The following is a 19976-nucleotide window of genomic DNA, read 5'->3' as shown; positions in this document are numbered from 1 at the left end:
TATGTGCAAGTTCATCTCTCTCCTTAGACCAATCATTCACCAACGTTGTAAGAAGACAACGTCGTCTTCACCAATACCAACCCTTACTCCATTATTCAAATTCAGACCTCCCAGATGTCAGGCCATGACAAGACCAAAAATACGAGCCATAAAAGTCTCTTGTCAACCAAGCGTCTTCATCAATAGCCTTACCTCCGTATATTTCATCCCCAGATGTCATGCTGAGAGAACTAGGAACACACTAAGAGAAAAATATCAAATATTTGTAAAACTAAAAATATATACAAAAAAAGGATAAAATTAAAAGTCTAATCTAGAAAAACAGCTAATTTCTAAGTCCCCGGTAACGGCGCCAAAAATTTGTTTTGGCCAAACGCACACGCAAGTATACGCGGTCGTCAAGTAATAAAGTGACTAAAAGTCGGATGTCGATCCCACGAGGACTTGTGTTAACTATAAACTAAATTAGACTATCCTAATTATCTAAACAAGAATTAAACCTAGAAGTATTTGGTTCTAAACTAATTAAATAAAGAATATAAATGATGAACTTTTAACAGAGAGAAAGAGCAGATTTTTATGGTATCAATGTAATGAAAACGATCTAGGGTTATGGGCTATCTAACATTCCCATTGTATTCTTCAATTGAATTGACTAACTAATTTATCGAGTTTATTGGTTGACAGGGTTAATATTGCTCATAAGAATCTGTCGAGTCCTTACTCGCCTATTCAAGCTAACCTAACGCCTATATGTCTATGGAGTTAGAATAGACAAGAATGTATTTATAGTTCCTGTAAATCAACCAAGCAAGGCAATTAGGTATATGTCTATCCTAATTGCGTATCCATTCCCCGATGCTCAGGTTCAAGAACTTGCTCTACTCAATCCTATATGCAATCTAGAATTCCCACTTTCAAGTTCAATTCAAGATTCGTAGATAGTGTTCTGTCACGACCCAAAATCCACTAAGGGTCGTGATGGCACCGGACACTACTGTTAGGCAAGCCAACTAAAATACTTAATTAGATTCCAATTTAGAAAATTTTGAAAACCCAGATTTTTCATTCTAGTTTCATAAGTAAAGAGACAATTGCTTCAATTCAAATTAAGTAATAAGCAATTAATACAAAACATTTCAAAACCATCCCAGAATCCCGGTGTCACAAGTGCATGGGCAATTTCTAAGAAATAATATAATACAACATCCGTCGGGAATACAATGGACCGAAAGGAAATACAATATACCAGAAGGGACTATACTAGCTACGGGCCGCCTCGAATAATGCAACTCACCTAGTCCCCGAATCATCCGTGCTGCTACGCCCAGTAGGACACTAGAGTTACATATACCTGTGCAACAAAAATGCACAGAAGTGTAGTATGAGTACGAAAACAATGTGTACTCAATGAGTATCCCGTCTAATCTCGAAGAAGTAGAGACGAGATGGTCGACTTCGACACTAACTAATGGTCCAATAATGATGTCAATAATTCATTAAATCGTAGACTCTTATAAACATGATTTTGAATCCAATAGGAGGAAACAAGTAAACAATTATTTCTTTTATAGGGAGTTTTCCCAAAATTCCTTTTTACTATTTATCCAAATATTCTCAAACCATGAAGAGGCAATAACAACTTCAATAAGTTCAAGGCAGCAATACAAGCATGTGCAAATAACACCGTGGTACGTACGGCCTGCTCCAACAGAAAATAAAATGTGCACTGCCGAGGGTCGAACGGCGCGAACCATAGATGCATCTATTACCCCGCTCGCGAACTATCCATGCGACGTGGTCAACATAAGATAAACAATCACCCTGCTCGCGAACCATACAAGCGACGCAGGTACACATAGAAATACATGCTCAGATAGCCAATTAAGAATTCATCGGGGAATATTTATTCAAATAAAAGCCACTTTCTCTTTTAACAATTTAAGAAAATGAAGTTTAATCCTTTTAGAAGTTCATCTACTAATTCAATGTGATTTAAGCAATTCAAGCTGTCAATAAGGTTACAGATATTCCAAATATAGCATGCTTTGGGTCCTAAACTACCCGGACAATAGCATAATAGTAGCTACCTCGGACTCTCGTCACCTCGTGCGTACGTAGCCCCCACAAATAGGAGAACATAACCAATTAACTCACCTATGGGGACAATTCCCTCTTACAAGGTTAGAAAGGAGACTTACTTCGCTCCGAAGATCCATAACCGGCATTCCACGTTCTTTCGAAGACTCAAATTGATGCACAACGCTCCAACACTAGCCAATGATTATGCAAATCCATTAATATACGATAAACTTCTCATATTAATCCAATTTATAACAATTCCTAACCCCGATCGGAAAGTTGACAAAAAGCCCTCGGGCCCACGTGCCCGGAATCCGATATTTTTCGAAGATAAAATTTACCCATGGACTCACGAACTCAAATATTTGATTTTCTCTTAATTCCATCCCCAAAATCGTGTTTAAATTCCAAGAATGCTAGTTTTCTAGGTTTTCCCTCAAACCCCAAGTTTTTCTACAATTTGATGCTCAAATCCATACATAATTGATGTATTTAACTCAAAATAGTTGGGATTAGCTTACCTTATCGTTGATGATGAAAATCCTCTGTTGAATCTCCCAAAATCGCCCATGCCAAATGAAAAATGGGTGAAGAATGGCTAAATCCCGAATTTAAAACAACTCTCTGCCTCCAGCTATTTTCGCACCTGCGGCCTCCAGACCGCTTCTGCGGTTCCACAGGTGCGGTTCCAACACCGCATCTGCGGTCCTCACCATGCTGACCCTCTTCCGCTTCTGCGACTCCACCACCGCAGGTGCGGTCCCGCATCTGCGGCAGAATGACCGCATCTGCGGTCCTAGCTCTCCTTCACCAATCCCGCATCTGCGGCTTCTCCACCGCAGGTGCGGTCCCGCATCTGCGGAAATTTTGCTGCGGTCCCTTCTCCTCTAGCCCAAAACCGCATCTGCGGCTCCTTTGGCTGCTTCTGTGGCTTCGCACCTGCGGCCCTATTCTCACAGGTGCGGTTACGACAGCAACCAGCCAGTTTAGCCTTCCAAGAATACCATTTTCGATCCGTTAACCACCCGGAATCCACCCGAGGCCCCCGGGACCCCAACCAATCATACCAACCAACCCCAAAACATGTTACGGACTTTCTCGAGGCCTCAAATCATATCAAACAACGCTAAAATCATGAATCAACCCCCAATCCAAGCTTTATGAACTTTAGAGTTTCCAACTTCTACATTCGATGCTTAAACCTATCAAATCACGTCTGATTGACCTCAAATTTTGCACACAAGTGATATTCGACATTGCAGACCTGCTCCAGCTTTTGGAATTGCATTCCGACCCCGATATCAAAAAGTCAACTTCCGGTCAAACCTCTCAAAAACCTCCGAATTTCTATCTTTAGCCAAATGGTTCCAAAATGACCTACAGACCTCCGAATTCACTTCCGATCGCGCACCCAACTCTAGAATCACCATATGAAGCTATTCACAGTCTCGGAATCCCAAACGGGCATCTATAACACTGAAATGCACTATAAGCCAAACTTATGAAATTTCCTTCAAAATGCTACTTTCCACAATAGGCGCCAAAACGCTCTCGGGTTATCCAAAACCCGAACCGGGCATATGCCCAAGTCTGAAATCATCGTACGAACCTGCTGGAACCTTCAGTTCCCGATTCCGAGGTCGTTTACTCAAAAAATCCAATCCTAGGTAATTCTTTCAACTTTGAGCTTCCGAAATGAGAATTCCCTTTCCAAATCAACTCTGAACTTCCCGGAATTTAATTCCGACCACGCGTACAAGTCATAATACCTGAAATGAAGCTGCTCATGGCCTCAGACTGCTGAACAACGCGCTGGAGCTCAAAACGACCGGTCGGGTCGTTACATTCTCTCCCACTTAAACATACGTTCGTCCTCGAACGTACTGAGAACTACACCGAAGTAGTCTGAAATCACTCTTTAACTTCTCATGCACCTTCCCGTGCTACCACAACTCAGTTGAGCACATCAGCTCGATCAATTCTGAAGATATTCTCTTTTATTCAAGCAAATAAGCCTTAGAGCCCAATTCCAACATCCAGAATTCTATGCCCGACATGTTTCCAACATAAGATCACCATATCAATCACTACACGTTGTACCCAAACATGGCTGCATAACTTTGCTGAATTCACACCTAGCATCACTTTACTCACCGGACCACAATAACATTTTCTGATTAACTTAGTCAAAATTCCACGAATCTGATGCTCCCATTGCACCCCATGACATACACAGGTCTTACTCTAACTCTTACAATGCCGCCACAACGGAAGAGATGTGCAGAAATTCATAATCAACTGTCGAGTCAACCAATCATTGAGTCTATACTTCTGACAAGAAACATTACCTCATTCCGAACAAAATAATGATCTTTGCTCCTTAACATATTTCACGTAATCAGATTGCACTGATCCTAAATCCAACAAATCTCGTCTTACCCAGTACGAACTGCTCAGGCAATAAGCCACCCTGACATGACCAAAAGTCTCATATGATGCCACAATGTGCCAATAGGCTACCAATTAGAATGCGATACAAAAATGAAAATGAACTCTGAAAAGGAATTTCAATTACCCCGCTCGCGAATCATACATGCGACGCGGGCGCACAACTAATATGAGCTTCCTTCAGAAAATAGGAAACAGAACACAATAGTCAGATATGGGGAACTGTACTGAACATCACATTGTTGTGGCGCGCAACCCGATCCAAGCAATCATAACCATGGCGGCGTGCCATCCGATCCAAACAACATAACCATGGCGGCGTGCCACCCGATCCAAATAACATACCCATGGCGGCGTGCCACCCGATCCACACATGGAACTCACATAAGGAGATGTACATCGAGCCAAATTGCTCATTATAACAAAATACTGAATATCAGTCATAAACACGCTAATTGTATAATACCATTCCCTGGGGAGACATATAACGCTATAATCCACAAACTCGAGCACAACTGATGTGCGATATATGATCTGAATCTCAAGAGCCATCCTGCTTATATAACCTAATCTCTATGTGGAACCTCAACACATAAGAAAGTCACCAAGCCGTCTCACAACTCGCACGATGCAATACATCATTACATGAAATAGCTGACAACGAAATAACACCCCGACTCCCTTCCATAAGGAGCGTATTGCTGAGATGAACACATCTGGCCTGATATAAAGCCCCTGTTCACATTTAAATCAATCTGCTGATCTCAAGCTGATTTTTGATTGCACCAACTAGGCTAATAACCTTTCAAAGGTCCATAATAACTCCCCTTTTCTCATAGCACATAAGAACAACCCTCATAACCGGAGCGAACCTCCACAGTCCATAACCCAATAAATAGAGTACCCTCTAGGCATAAATTCTCAAATTAATGATATTACCACAATCCTCATACTTGGTTTAAATCTTTAATCAATCAAGTGACTACATGCCATACTTATACAATCTTCCTGCGGGTCACAATCCCATAACCTACCATAACAAATAATTGGGTCGTACCTCCAAACCACCGGCCGCACTAACGCTGAAAAGCGATCAAGAATCATTAACCAGGATGCAAAGCCCTTTTTACCAAACACCGATATCAGGTGACGCTGATGACAAACCAACTCACCTTAAACATCAAAACTCCTTTCCTGCTCATCCGAGCTCATGACATCCTTGTCAGCACCAAACTGCAACCTTGATCCTCACTTCAAATTCCATACCACTCACTACACCCAACGTGCCAATAAAAGCTTTTCACTGGACCCACTTCAGGAGAACCATAGCAACACACAGGTAAATTCTCATAACCGTAGTATAGGCAAACATCTAAGTAGTGGTCTAAGCCACCATAGCCCTTCCGGGATCTGCCTACACATAAGAGGCCATAACAGAAGAATGTTTCTTAACAACATTAATTACGGTGACCGACAAGCCTCACATGTACCGCCACAAATCACATGTATAACTTGATCACGCTGAAGGAACTAACCTCTACCACCAATACGAACCGATCCCTCTTCTTCCAATTTGCCCTTGATTGCCATAGAAACAATGATAACCCCATTCAACACTTAACACACTCCATCCGCACTCTTCCTGAGTGACCCTGAATCATGAGACCATGCTATCTCAAATCCCACGTACCATTTCGTACCTCCCAATTGCTACATCGCAAGTCAAAACATCATAGAACATTATGTGCCTCTTCTCATAGGCTTCTATCAAGCTTGATTCTTAACCGTACCTATAGGCTCAAAATCATTAGGCATCAAACTTTATCTTTTGAATTCACTAGGACCGTTGTTGAGAGCCACCCGCTCTGACTCGGCCCCGAATATAATCAATTCCATAAATCTTCTAGCACATGACTACCCCATTGGTGAAGCACCTGGCAAAATCATTCCCTTGGAACCCACATCTTTACAAAGCACAATCCTGAATCCTTCCTCAAGTCTGAGCATGGGCCAATAAGGTCAATCATAGCACACCTTTAACAATTCCTTTGCTCAATTTACCGCTTATGTTCTTTTCCTACAGCTGGAATAGCTCATCAATATGCTAATAACCCAAAACCTCACAAGTAGATAACCATACAACCCAATCATAGGCGGTGGGACTCTCCCACTTAGCTTGAAGCTACTATTAAATAACTCTGAAATTCACTAGGATTCCCTATCTCTTATTGACATGACCATGCGCAATCGACCACAAAATTCCTCGGGATCTTTCTATAAAACCCCCTCTTTATACTCTGAATCATCAACCACATTCGCACGACCGATCCCTTTTGCGGTATCACCAATAGAATACTTTGCAGAAGCTTCGCCAACCACGCGACCGCTAACCTGCTCAGAGGGAATAACCCCTCTGAGGAACACACTCTCCGACATCTTCCAATGTCGCTGCACGGGGTACAATCATTGTGGCATCAATGACCCATCCTATGTCTGAGCTCACTCTCTAGCTGACCAGTCCCTTTACCCCTCGTGGTCATCAATTAAACGTGCGGCAACATTCTTCTAGTTCAAAGCTATGTTGTATTCTTCTTCTTTTCAAGCAGCTCCTTCCCGTTATACCAAATCTCATGCCGCATAATAGCCCACACTTCAAATTAAATTCGCAGACCCCAATCACCAATCACTAACATTCTCAAATCACTCCAAACCCTCCTTAAAGTACGTGGTCATCCCACTGCAAAGCCCATATGCAACTCCGCCACTCTCCCACTTTGGCGAAACTCATACCCTTAATCGATTACTCGACCCTTGGCCTCTTATACTCGGCCTTCTAGAAATTTTTGCCACCGCCCGACACTTCCCACATGTCTTTCCTCATCATTTGCTGCCCATCTGTTGCCTTAAATGAAATCTATCTCGGTAGCACTTGGAGCCACGTTTGCTGCTAACTTTAAACATTTCCGAAGGTCATCCTCCTAGAACCGTCGATATTAGAAACACTTATTCAATCCTGAACTACCGCATCCCGCGGTATCTGACAGCCGTATCTTCAATACTATTCCACAATGTCTTACCCCAAGGCGAATTGTGGAAGATTATAACACCGACAAACTTAGTATGTTCAATTAGGACAACGACACCCATCATAGAAGAAAGCTCCACCACGTTTGCAAATACCAAGTCTCATTACTCCACCAGCCCACATCTGACCATTCTTCGCCTGATTGCCTTTCCCCAGCCGGGAATAAAATACTGAATCTCTTGATTATGCACTAAGTAAACCTCCCTTCAAGTCATTCACTGCCCCGATACATAGGCAAACATCCTACCATCACATCAATGCTGCGGAACCATCATTTATAGCAACATGGTTACATGTGCCTAGCCTCAGAGCTCTCGGAAGTACCGCTACTGGGCTGAAACAATAAAATATCCTTCTACAAAGCGACGATAATAATCCGATCAGCTATACCGGGAGAAACATCCCGTATCACATCTATAGTACCATTACGGTTCTTCAATTCTCGATTTATAACAAGCGGTTCGCGTCACGTAGGATTGAGTAGGGATGAATTAAAGGCATACGCCTCCAAGGATCAATCGCACGATAAGGAATCAAGAAGGGAAGTACTCCTAACAGTCCTGCAGCCTCTCGAGGATAAGTACAGACGTCTCTGTACCGATCCGCGAGACTCTACTAGACTTGCTCATGACTCGTGAGATCCTAGGAACCTAGTGCTCTGATACCATGTTGTCACGACCCAAAATCCACTAAGGGTCGTGATGGCGCCGGACACTATTGTCAGGCAAGCCAACTAAAATACTTAATTAGATTCCAATTTAGAAAATTTTGAAAACCCAGATTTTTCCTTCTAATTTCATAAGTAAAGAGACAACTGCTTCAATTCAAATTAAGTAATAAGCAATTAATACAAAACATTTCAAAACCATCCCAGAATCCCGGTGTCACAAGTGCATGAGCAATTTCTAAGAAATAATATAATACAACATCCGTCCGGAATACAGTGGACAGAAAGGAAATACAATATACCAGAAGGGACTACACTAGCTGTGGGCCGCCTCGAATAATGCAACTCACCTATTCTTAGAATCATCCGTGCTGCTATGCCCAGTAGGCCACTAGAGTTACATATACCTGTGCAACAAAAATGCACAGAAGTGTAGTATGAGTACGAAAACAATGTGTACTCAATGAGTATCCCGTCTAATCTCGAAGAAGTAGAGACGAGATGGTCGACTTCGACACTTACTAATGGTCCAATAATGATGTCAATAATTCATTAAATCGTAGGCTCTTATAAACATGATTTTGAATCCAATAGGAGGAAACAAGTAAACAATTATTTCTTTTATAGGGAGTTTTCCCAAAATTCCTTTTCACTATTTATCCAAATATTCTCATGCCATGAAGAGGCAATAACAACTTCAATAAGTTCAAGGCAGCAATACAAGCATGTGCAAATAACACCGTGGTACGTATGGCCCGCTCCAACAGAAAATAAACTGTGCACTGCCGAGGGTCGAACGGCGCGAACCATAGATGAATCTATTACCCCGCTCGCGAACTATCCATGCGACGCTGTCAACATAAGATAAGCAATCACGCTGCTCGCGAACCATACATGCGACGTAGGTACACATAGAAATACATGCTCAGATAGCCAATAAAGAATTCATGGGGGAATATTTATTCAAATAAAAGCCACTTTCTCTTTTAACAATTTAAGAAAAAGAAGTTTAATCCTTTTAGAAGTTCATCTACTAATTCAATGTGATTTAAGCAATTCAAGCAGTCAATAAGGTTACAGATATTCCAAATATAGCATGCTTTGGGTCCTAAACTATCCAAACAATAGCATAATAGTAGCTACACATGGACTCTCGTCACCTCGTGCATACGTAGCCCCCACAAATAGGAGCACATAACCAATTAACTCACCTATGGGGACAATTCCCTCTTACAAGGGTAGAAAGGAGACTCACTTCGCTCCGAAGATCCATAACCGGCATTCCACGTTCTTCCGAAGACTCAAATTGATGCACAACGCTCCAACCCTAGCCAATGATTATGCAAATCTATTAAAATACGATAAACTTCTCATATTAATCTAATTTATAATAATTCCTAACCCCGATCGGAAAGTTGACAAAACACCCTCGGGCCCACGTGCCCGGAATCCGAAATTTTTCGAAGATAAAATTTACCCATGAACTCACGAACTCAAATATATGATTTTCTCTTAATTCCATCCCCAAAATCGTGGTTAAATTCCAAGAATGCTAGTTTTCTAGATTTTCCATCAAACCCCAAGTTTTTCTACAATTTCATACTCAAATCCATACATAATTGATGTATTTAACTCAAAATAGGTGGGATTAGCTTACCTTATCGTTGATGATGAAAATCCTCTCTTGAATCTACCAAAATCGCCCATGCCAAATGAAAAATGGGTGAAGAATGGCTAAATCCCGAATTTAAAACAACTCTCTGCCTCCAGCTATTTTCGCACCTGCGGCCTCCAGACCGCTTCTGCGGTTCCGTAGGTGCGGTTCCAACACCGTATCTGCGGTCCTCACCATGCTGACCCTCTTCCGCTTTTGCGACTCCACCACCGCAGGTGCGATCCCGCATCTGCGGCAAAACGACCGCATCTGCGGTCCCAGCTCTCCTTCACCAATCCCGCATCTGCGGCTTCTCCACCGCAGGTGCGGTCCCGCATCTGCGGTACCTTCTCCTCTAGCCCAAAGCCGCATCTGCGGCTTCTTTGGCCGCTTCTGCAGCTCCGCACCTGCGGCCCTTTTCTCGCAGGTGCGGTTATGACAGCAACAAGCCAGTTTAGCCTTCCAAGAATTCCATTTTCGATCCGTTAACCACCCGGAATCCACTCGAGGCCCCCGGGACCCCAACCAATCATACCAACCAGTCCAAAAACACGTTACGGACTTGCTCGAGGCCTCAGATCATATCAAACAACGCTAAAATCATGAATCAACCCCCTATCCAAGCTTTATGAACTTTAGAGTTTCCAACTTCTACTTTCGATGCTTAAACCTATCAAATCACGTCCGATTGACCTCAAATTTTGCACACAAGTCATATTCGACATTACGGACCTACTCCAGCTTTCGAAATCGGATTCCGACCCCGATATCAAAAAGTCAACTTCCGATCAAATCTCTCAAAAACCTCTGAATTTCTATCTTTAGCCAAATGGTTCCAAAATGACCTACAGACCTCCAAATTCACTTCCGATCGCGCTCACAACTCCAGAATCACCATACAGAGCTATTCACAGACTTGGAATCTCAAACGGGCATCGATAACACTGCAATGCACTATAAGCCAAACTTATGAAATTTCCTTCAAAATGCTACTTTCCACAATAGGCGCCAAAACGCTCTCGGGTTATCCAAAATCCGAACCGGGCATACGCCCAAGTCTGAAATCATTGTACGAACCTGCTGGAACCTTCAGATCCTGATTCTGAGGTTGTTTACTCAAAAAATCCAATCCTAGGTAATTCTTTCAACTTTGAGCTTCCGAAATGAGAATTCCCTTTCCAAATCAACTCCGAACTTCCCTGAATTTAATTCCGACCACGCATACAAGTCATAATACCTGAAATGAAGCTGCTCATGGCCTTAGACTGTTGAACGACGCGCTAGGGCTCAAAACGACCGGTCGGGTCGTTACATATTCGATTGGTGATCAAGTAATCAAATAATTAAGTGCAAGATTGAATAAATAAACCAATATAATAAACTAAGAAATCAAAATCAATATTCGAATAACAATAGTCATGAAAGAACCACAACCCTAGAACGTGAAGTTTAGCTCCACATAGACATGGTAGCAAAACAACAAATCATACAAAGAAACATAAAAATTACTAAGTTTGATTGAAGAAAAGATGAAACCCGGCCTCCACGGCAGCTCTGTACTTGTGTTTTCCTCTCAAAAACGTCCTCCTCCTTCAAAATACCGTTTTACCATGTATATATACCAAGTAGGCTTGGGCCCAAACAATTATACCTTCTCCAACGTGAAAAAGGACACTTTTCCCGGGTTTGACTAGCGCGATCGCGCTAGTGGTCGCGCTAGTGGCCCAGTGTTCTGCCTGACGAGCGCGACCTGAGCGCGATTGCGCTATTGACGCGCATATTTCGCCCTGTTCCATTTCGCATTTAGAAAAACGTAAAACTTGAAAGTTGTTGATCTTTGAGTTAGCTTTCCAACCATATATTGTGGAGCCCAAATGGAATTCGGAGAAAAAAGTTATATCTATTTTACTAGACAGTGCGCAATATGCCTAGTGGAGTCTTCGTTCGCTCTAACTATCATCCGTTGACCCCCAAACACGATCCCGACTTAATTCATTGAACATTTACTCAAACTTTAGAGCTCCAAATCACTCGAACTCATTCCATAACATCTACATAGCTCGGAATTACTCCTACAAGGCATAAAACACACCGTTAGTGCAAAACACTAGCGATTAACGCGCAAACTCAACAAAAGTGCAGTAAATTAGAGTGTAATAATCGACTAAAATACGTAATTATAGCATATAATTAGCCCCTCTACTGGACCCGCACTGCAGAAATCCTCTTGGACCTCAACTGGCGATCCTATCTATCAATGATGGCAACTGGCTCCTCCTTGTAACCCAAACTCTCGTCCAGCTGAGTGGTACTAAAGTTTAACACATGGGATAGGTGGGGATGATACTTCCGAAGCATCGATACATGAAAAACTGGATGAACTCTTGAAAAACTGGGGGGTAAGGCAAGCTCATAGGCAACCTCCCTAACTCGTCTCAACACCTCGAAGGGGCCAATAAACCTTGGGCTCAACTTGCCCTTCTTCCCGAACCTCATAATACCCTTCGTTGGCGAGACTTTAAAGAGAACTTTCTCGCCAACAATCAATGATACATCACGCGCCTTCTGATCCACGTAACTCTTCTATCTGGACTGAGCCGTGCGAAGCCTTTCCTGAATTAACTTCACCTTGTCCAAGGCATCCTGCACCAAATCTGTACCGTATAACTTAGCCTCACCTGGCTCAAACCACCCGATAGGAGAACGACACCGCCAACCATACAAAGCCTCGAATGGGGCCATCTCAATGCTAGACTGGTAGCTGTATGCAAACTCCGCCAAGGGCAAGAACTGGTCCCACTGCCCTCTAAAATCAATCACACAGGCTCTAAGAATATCCTCCAGGATCTGAATTATCCGTTCGGACTGTCCGTCGGTCTGAGGATGGAATGTTGTGCTAAGCTCTACGCAGGTCCCCAACTCAATCTGAACGGCTCTCCAGAAATGGGAAGTGAACTGAGGGCCTCTGTCTTATATAATGGAAACAGGCACACCGTGCAACCGGACTATCTCCCGAATGTAGATCTGAGCATACCTCTCCGCTGTATAAGTAGTCGCCACTGGAATGAAGTGAGCCGACTTTGTCAACCTATCCGCAATGACCCATACTGAATCAAACTTACGCAAGGTCCGCGGCAACCCAACTACAAAATCCATGGTGATGCGCTCCCATTTCCACTCTGGTATAGGCATCTGCTGAAGTAGGCCACCCGGCCTCTGGTGTTCATACTTGACCTGCTGACAATTCAAGCACATGGCCACATACTCCACTATGTCTTTCTTCATCCTCCGCCACTAATAATGCTGCCTCAAGTCACGATACATCTTCGTAGCACCTGGATGAATGGAATACCGCGAACTGTGAGCCTCCTCTAGAATCCTCTCCCTCAGACCATCAACATTAGGAACACATAGACGACCCTGGAGTCGCAAAACACCATCCTCGCCAATAGAAACCTCCTTCGCACCTCCCTGAAGTACCGTCTCTCTGAGAACTGCCAAATGTGGATCATCGAACTGTCGGGCCTTGATCTGCCCCAATAACGAAGACTGAGCAACCACACACGCAAGAACTCGGCTGGGCTCTGAAATGTCCAACCTCACAAGTCTGTTAGCCAAGGGATGAATGTCCAAAGCTAGTGGCCTCTCCTCTGCTGGAATGAATGCCAAACTACCCATACTCTCTGCCTTTCTGCTTAAGGCACCCGCGACCACATTTGCCTTGCCCGGATGATAAAGAATGGTGATGTCATAATCCTTCAGTAACTCAAGCCACCTGCTGCCTCAAATTAAGATCCCTCTGCTTGAACAAATGCTGCAAGCTGCGATGATCGGTATAAACCTCACATGAAGCCTCGTACAGGTAGTGCCTTCATATCTTAAGAGCATGAACAAATGCTTCCAACTCCAGATCATGCATAGGATAATTTTTCTCATTAATCTTCAGCTGACGGGAGGCATATGCAATAACTCGCCCCTCCTGCATCAATACACAACCCAAGCCAATGCGCGAAGCCTCACAATACACCGTATACATCCCTGAACCGGAAGGCAACACAAGAATTGGTGTGGTAGTCAAGGTTGTCTTAAGCTCCTGGAAGCCCGCCTCGCAATCATCGGACCAATGGAAAAGAGCACCCTTCTGGGTCAATCTAGTCAGAGGTGATGCAATAGATGAAAAGCCCTGCACGAACCGCCTGTAATAACCTGCTAATCCTAGGAAACTCTTGATCTCGGTCACCGAGGTAGGGCGCGACCAACTCTGAACTGCCTCAATCTTCTTGGGATCTACCTTAATACCCTCTCCTGACACAATATGTCCCAAGAATGCCACTGACTCTAGCCAAAACTCACACTTGGAGAACTTAGCATATAGCTTCTGCTCTCGCAAGGTCTGAAGCACTACTCTCGGATGCTGCTCGTGCTCCCCCAGGCTACGTGAGTATATCAAGATGTCATCAATGAAGACGATGATGAAGGAATCAATATAAGGCCTGAACACCCTGTTCATCAAATCCATAAATGATGCTGGGGCGTTAGTCAAGCCAAAGGACATCACCAAAAACTCATAATGGCCATATCTAGTCCGGAATGCAGTCTTCCAAACATCCGAGTCCCGAATCTTCAGTTAATGGTAACTTGACCTCAAGTCTATCTTAGAGAATACCCTCGCACCCTGCAATTGGTCAAACAAGTCATCGATACGAGGCAGCGGATACTTGTTCTTGATGGTGACTTTGTTCAACTGGCGGTAATCTATGCACATCCGCATAGTCCCATCCTTCTTCTTCACAAATTATACTGGGGCACCCCAAGGTGATACACTAGGCCTAACAAACCCCTTTGCCAACAACTCCTCAAGCTGCTCCTTCAACTCCTTCAACTCCTTAGGAGCCATACGGTACGGTGGGATAGATATAGGCTGGGTGCTTGGAGCCAAATCGATATAGAAATAAATATCACGATCCGGTGGCATGCCAGGAAGATCAGAAGGAAACACATCGGCAAACTCTCGAACTACGGGGACTAAATCAATCGTCGGAGACTCTGCGGTGGTGTCTCGAACATAAGCTAGGTAAGCTAAGCACCCCTTCTTGACCATATGCCGAGCCATCAAGAAGGAAATAACCCGACTAGGGGTATCCACTGTGGAACCCTTCCACTACAACCTCGGCAACCCTGGCATCACTAGTGAAACAGTCTTGGCATGGCAATCTAGGACGGCGTGATATGGAGATAACCAATCCATGCCTAGGATGACCACAAAATTGATCATATCCAGCAACAGGAGATCCGCTCTAGTCTCAAAACTACAGAATGTAACCACACAGGATCGGTAGACCCGGTCTACAACCACAGAATCGCCCACAGGAGTGGACACATGAACAGGAGTGCCCAAAGGTGCAGGAGAAATAACCAGGAATCAAGAAAATAGTGATGATACATAGGAATAGGTGGACCCTGGATCAAATAATACCAAAGCATCTCTACCGCAGACGGAAATAATACCTGTGATGACGGCATCTGAAGCCAATGCATCTGGCCTGGGTGGAAGAGCGTAGAATCTGGCTGGAGCGCCGGCTGGCTGGCCTCCGCCTGATTGAGCAGTAGTTGGCTGACCTCTCCCTGCCTGACCTCCACCTCTAGGACAGCCCCTACCAGTCTACCCTCCATCTCTAGGTGGCGGGGTAGCTGGTGCTGAAATAGTAGGTTGCTGGCCCTGCTGTACTGCCTTGCCCCAAAGCCTGGGGCAGTATCTCCTCATGTGACCAGGGTCTCCGCACTCAAAGCAACTACGTGGTACGGCAACCTGCTGCCCTGATGGCGGACTCTGATAACCCGTAGATCCACCGGAAGAAGCCTGGATAGCCGGTGGACGATATGAACTCTTCGGCGTAGTACTGAACTATGAGTCAGAAGAACCCTTAGGACCTGAATACCCACTGGAGGAACCCTGAATAGCTGGCGGGCGATAAGAACTCTCCGGCATGGCGCTGAAATAGGGGCGCGTTGGAGCACCCCGAGCAGGTGGTGGTGCTGAATATAGGGGCCTGCTGGGCTGTCCTCTCCGAAACTGACCTCTGCCCCTAGCCGGGGCACCTCTGAATTCTCCGGAGAACCTAGCCCTCTTATCCTGTTGCATCTGCTCCCTACCCCTTAGACGGTAACCCTCAATCCTCCTAGCAATCTCTACTACTAACTGGTAAGGAGTCTCCATCTCTACCTCTCGGGTCATGTTGGCCCTGATGCCAGAATGCCTTCCTGCAACAAACCTCCGCACCCTCTCTGCGTTAGTAGTAAGTATCATCAATGCATGGCGGGATAGCTCAGAAAACTTTGCCTCATAATCGGTCACGAATATCTGGCCCTGCTCTAGCTGCTCAAACTGATGTCGCAGCTCTTCCCTCTCGGAGGGTGGAATATTTCTGTCCAGACACAACTGCGTGAACTCACTCCAAGTGATAGGAGGAGAACCTACTGGCCTACCTAGAACATAAGACTACCACCATCTGCGGGCCCTGCCTTCAAGCTGAAAAGTAGTGACGTCAACTCCATGCGACTCCAATATCCTCATGGTGTGCAGCCTGTCCCTGCACCTATCAATGAAGTTCTGGGCATCCTCATGATGCTCGCCCCCGAAGACCAGAGGGTGAAGCCTAGTCCATCTATCTAATAACTTTTGCGGATCGCTATCCGCAGCTGGCCTAGACTGGGCGCCACTACAGTAACTGGCTGGCCCCCATCAGCGGGTAGTAACATGGAGTCTGATACACTGCAGCTGCATGTCCAGGAGCCTGAGTAGTAGGGGTCTGTGCTCCCCCTCCTGCCTGTGAGGTAGCTGGGTCTGCTGGAAATAAACTAGCCTGAGTCATAGAATCCATGAACTGAAGCATACGGCCCATAACCTCCTGAAATCCCGGTGCTGTCATAAAGTCTGTCGGGGTGGGCTCAACCGCGGGCACCTCGCCCTGCTCCTCGATAATAGGATCTCCCACAAGATCTGCTAGTGGTACTACAGGAATAACTCTGGGACGCTCTCCTCCCCTACCACAGGCCAGTGCCCTCCCCCGGCCTCTGCCTCGGCCTCGAGCAACAGGGGGAGCAACTCCGCTCGGGTCTGGAACATCAGCCTTGCGTGTCCTCACCATCTGCGAAAGAGTAGAGAAGGAAACTTAGTACACTGACCACTGCACGAGATGAGATGAATAAAGAACAATTTTCCTAAAACCCTATAGCCTCTTAAAGATAAATACAGAGGTCTCCGTACTGATCCGTAAGACTCTATTAGGTTTGCCCATGACTTGTGAGACCTACGTGAACCTAGTGCTCTTATACCATGTTATCACGACCCATTTCCATAATAGGTCGTGATGGCGCCCGACACCATTGTCAGGCAAGCCGACGCGGAAACATAATTAGGTTCTCATTTTACTTTTTCCAAAATAGATGTAGTAGATCCTAAAATTGAAGTTAAGACCAGAAACGATCAATAATGTATCAAAATGATTATATAATCCAAAAATAAATGTCTACTAATGTATGTGCCAGACCTAGTGTCACAAGTAATAGGCAACTAGTAGAATGTACAAAAGAATAACTCTATCCTACTGTCTGAGATAGAATAGACAGCATAAGTATGAAAAGACTCCATCCGGCTGCTGAACGATATAGGAAGGGAGCAGCTCACCGTGGAAGTCTCGGTCTATGATTCAGGGGCGCGCACCAGACTGATAGCCAGATGTACCTGCCTCGGATCCCGTACAATTAAGTACAGGAGTGTAGTATGAGTACATAACAATATGTACCCAGTAAGTATCCCGTCTAATCTCGATGAAGTAGAGACGAGAGGTCGACCTGATCCTTACTAGGGTCAAATAATATAATAAAGGGCTATGCTAAGCATGGGAATCACCAATAATCAACAGTCTATAGCAAGAGTTAAAAGTCATGTTCTTAGCAATATTTCAGTTAGCTATTTACATTTCAAAATACTTAGCAAAACAAGTCATATATAAGATTTCACATAGATATCATGCGCACATTATGCCGAGGTCAACGATTCGATCCAATAGAAAATAACTGTGCACTGCCAGAGGGTTGAATGGCGCGAACCATAGATGCATCTATTTATACCGAGGCGATCGGCCCGATCCATAAAATATCATGAACACACGCGAAGGCGCATTTATATTCAAATAAATTCATACAAGGGTTCAACAAGTATACATGTTCACTTTTATTCCTTTCCAAGTCTCTAGCATTTCCTAAGTGATCACATTAGCAAGAAAAAATATAGAGATATTTGCAAATATGGCATGATGTGGTTCCTAGACTACCCGGACAATTAACATAATAGTATCTATGCACGGACTCTCGTCACCTAGTGCGTACGTAGCCCCCGCATTTAGTAGCATTTACTCAATTATTATACCTATGGGGACAATTCCCTCTTACAAGGTTAGAAAGGAGACTCACCTCGCTCCAAAGTATACTTCCAATGCCAAGAACAAGCCCAAACCCTCAATTCCGAGCCGAATGATCCCAAACTAGTTAAATGAGGTAGGAACTAGTCAATATAGACTCACAAGATCGAATTCTAGCTATTTAAGCGATTTCCCAACCCTTAACACAAGTTCCCTAAAATCCGACCCCGGGCCCACGTGCCCGGCTTCCGAAGTTTTTCGAAGGAAGTTGTTCTCTACAACCTAAGGCTCAATAATATATGATTTCTAATCAATTTCATAACAATTTTTGTAGTTAAATCTAAATTTAATTAAAACCCTAGGTCTTTCTCTAACCACTTGATTTTACCTAATTTCTAGTGTTTAATCTACCTAATACGCAAGTATTAAACTTAGGAGGGGTGGGATAAACTTACCTCACAATGCTAAGTGTAAGTCTTCTCTCTAAAGCTCCCAAAATCGCCAATGGAAAAGTGTATAAGTGATAAAAATGGCTTAGAACCCGTATTAAATGAACCTCACTGCCTCAACGATTTCCGCATCTGCGGTTAGGGGACCGCATCTGCGAGAAGATGACCGCATCTGCGAAATGGGGAGAGAAGGCAAGGACCGCTTCTGCGGTCTGGAGTCCGCATTTGTGGAGCCGCATCTGCGGTCTCGCACCTGCGGTCCACCAACCGCAGGTGTGGTTATGGCAGAAGCAGCAACCTTCAGCACTTCTCCAATTTTTCCACTTCACTCGAGCCTCGTCCGATTGACGCTCGGGGCTCCCCGGGCCCCGCCCGAACATACCGACAAGTCTGAAATCACGAAACGAACCTACTCGAACCTTCGAAACATCCGAAACAATGCTAAATCTAAGAATCACCCCCTAAAACCAATTGAATCAAACATTTGAACTTCAAGTTCTTAAATTTCCCCTAACGGGCCAAAACGCCCTTAAACTACTCGAATCAACACCAATTTTTACGGACAAGTCTTAAATGATATTTCGGACTTGTACCAGGCTTCGGAACCAACATACGAGCCCGATACCCACGAAATCAATCATTACTTGGTTTCTTTAAATTCTTAATATTTCAGATTAACAATTTCTAATAAAAAATTCATTACTCGGGCTAGGGACCTCGGCATTCGATTCCGGGCATACGCCCAGGTCCCATATTTTCCTGCGGACCCTCTGGAACCGTCCAAACACAAATCCGGGCCCGTTTGCCCAAAATGTTGACCAAAGTCAAACTTGGCCTTTTAAAGAAAATCCTAAAGAGTCAAATGTGCATATTTAAATCCAAACTCTTCTAAATCCCGAACCAACCAACCCTGTATGTCGTAATTTGGCTAAAGCGAGCACGGAGAGTTTTATTTAGGGGAACGGGGTTCTAAAAAGGCAAACGACCGGTCGGGTCGTTACAGTCACAGCCACTCGGGTCACAGCAATTCGTATCACAGCTACTTGCGGTTCATCCAGCTATGTCGCAGTCACAGGAATCGCAGCCATCTTCATCAACGACTCCATCTATTTCAGGCTTCGCCTGCGAGATACTAGCTATGACCCCCCTACACCTTCCACACATGCCT

The sequence above is a fragment of the Nicotiana attenuata genome, chromosome 6 (genome assembly GCF_001879085.1).
Source record: "Nicotiana attenuata strain UT chromosome 6, NIATTr2, whole genome shotgun sequence".
In the NCBI taxonomy this organism is placed as follows: domain Eukaryota; kingdom Viridiplantae; phylum Streptophyta; class Magnoliopsida; order Solanales; family Solanaceae; genus Nicotiana; species Nicotiana attenuata.
This window is presented reverse-complemented; position numbering follows the sequence as displayed.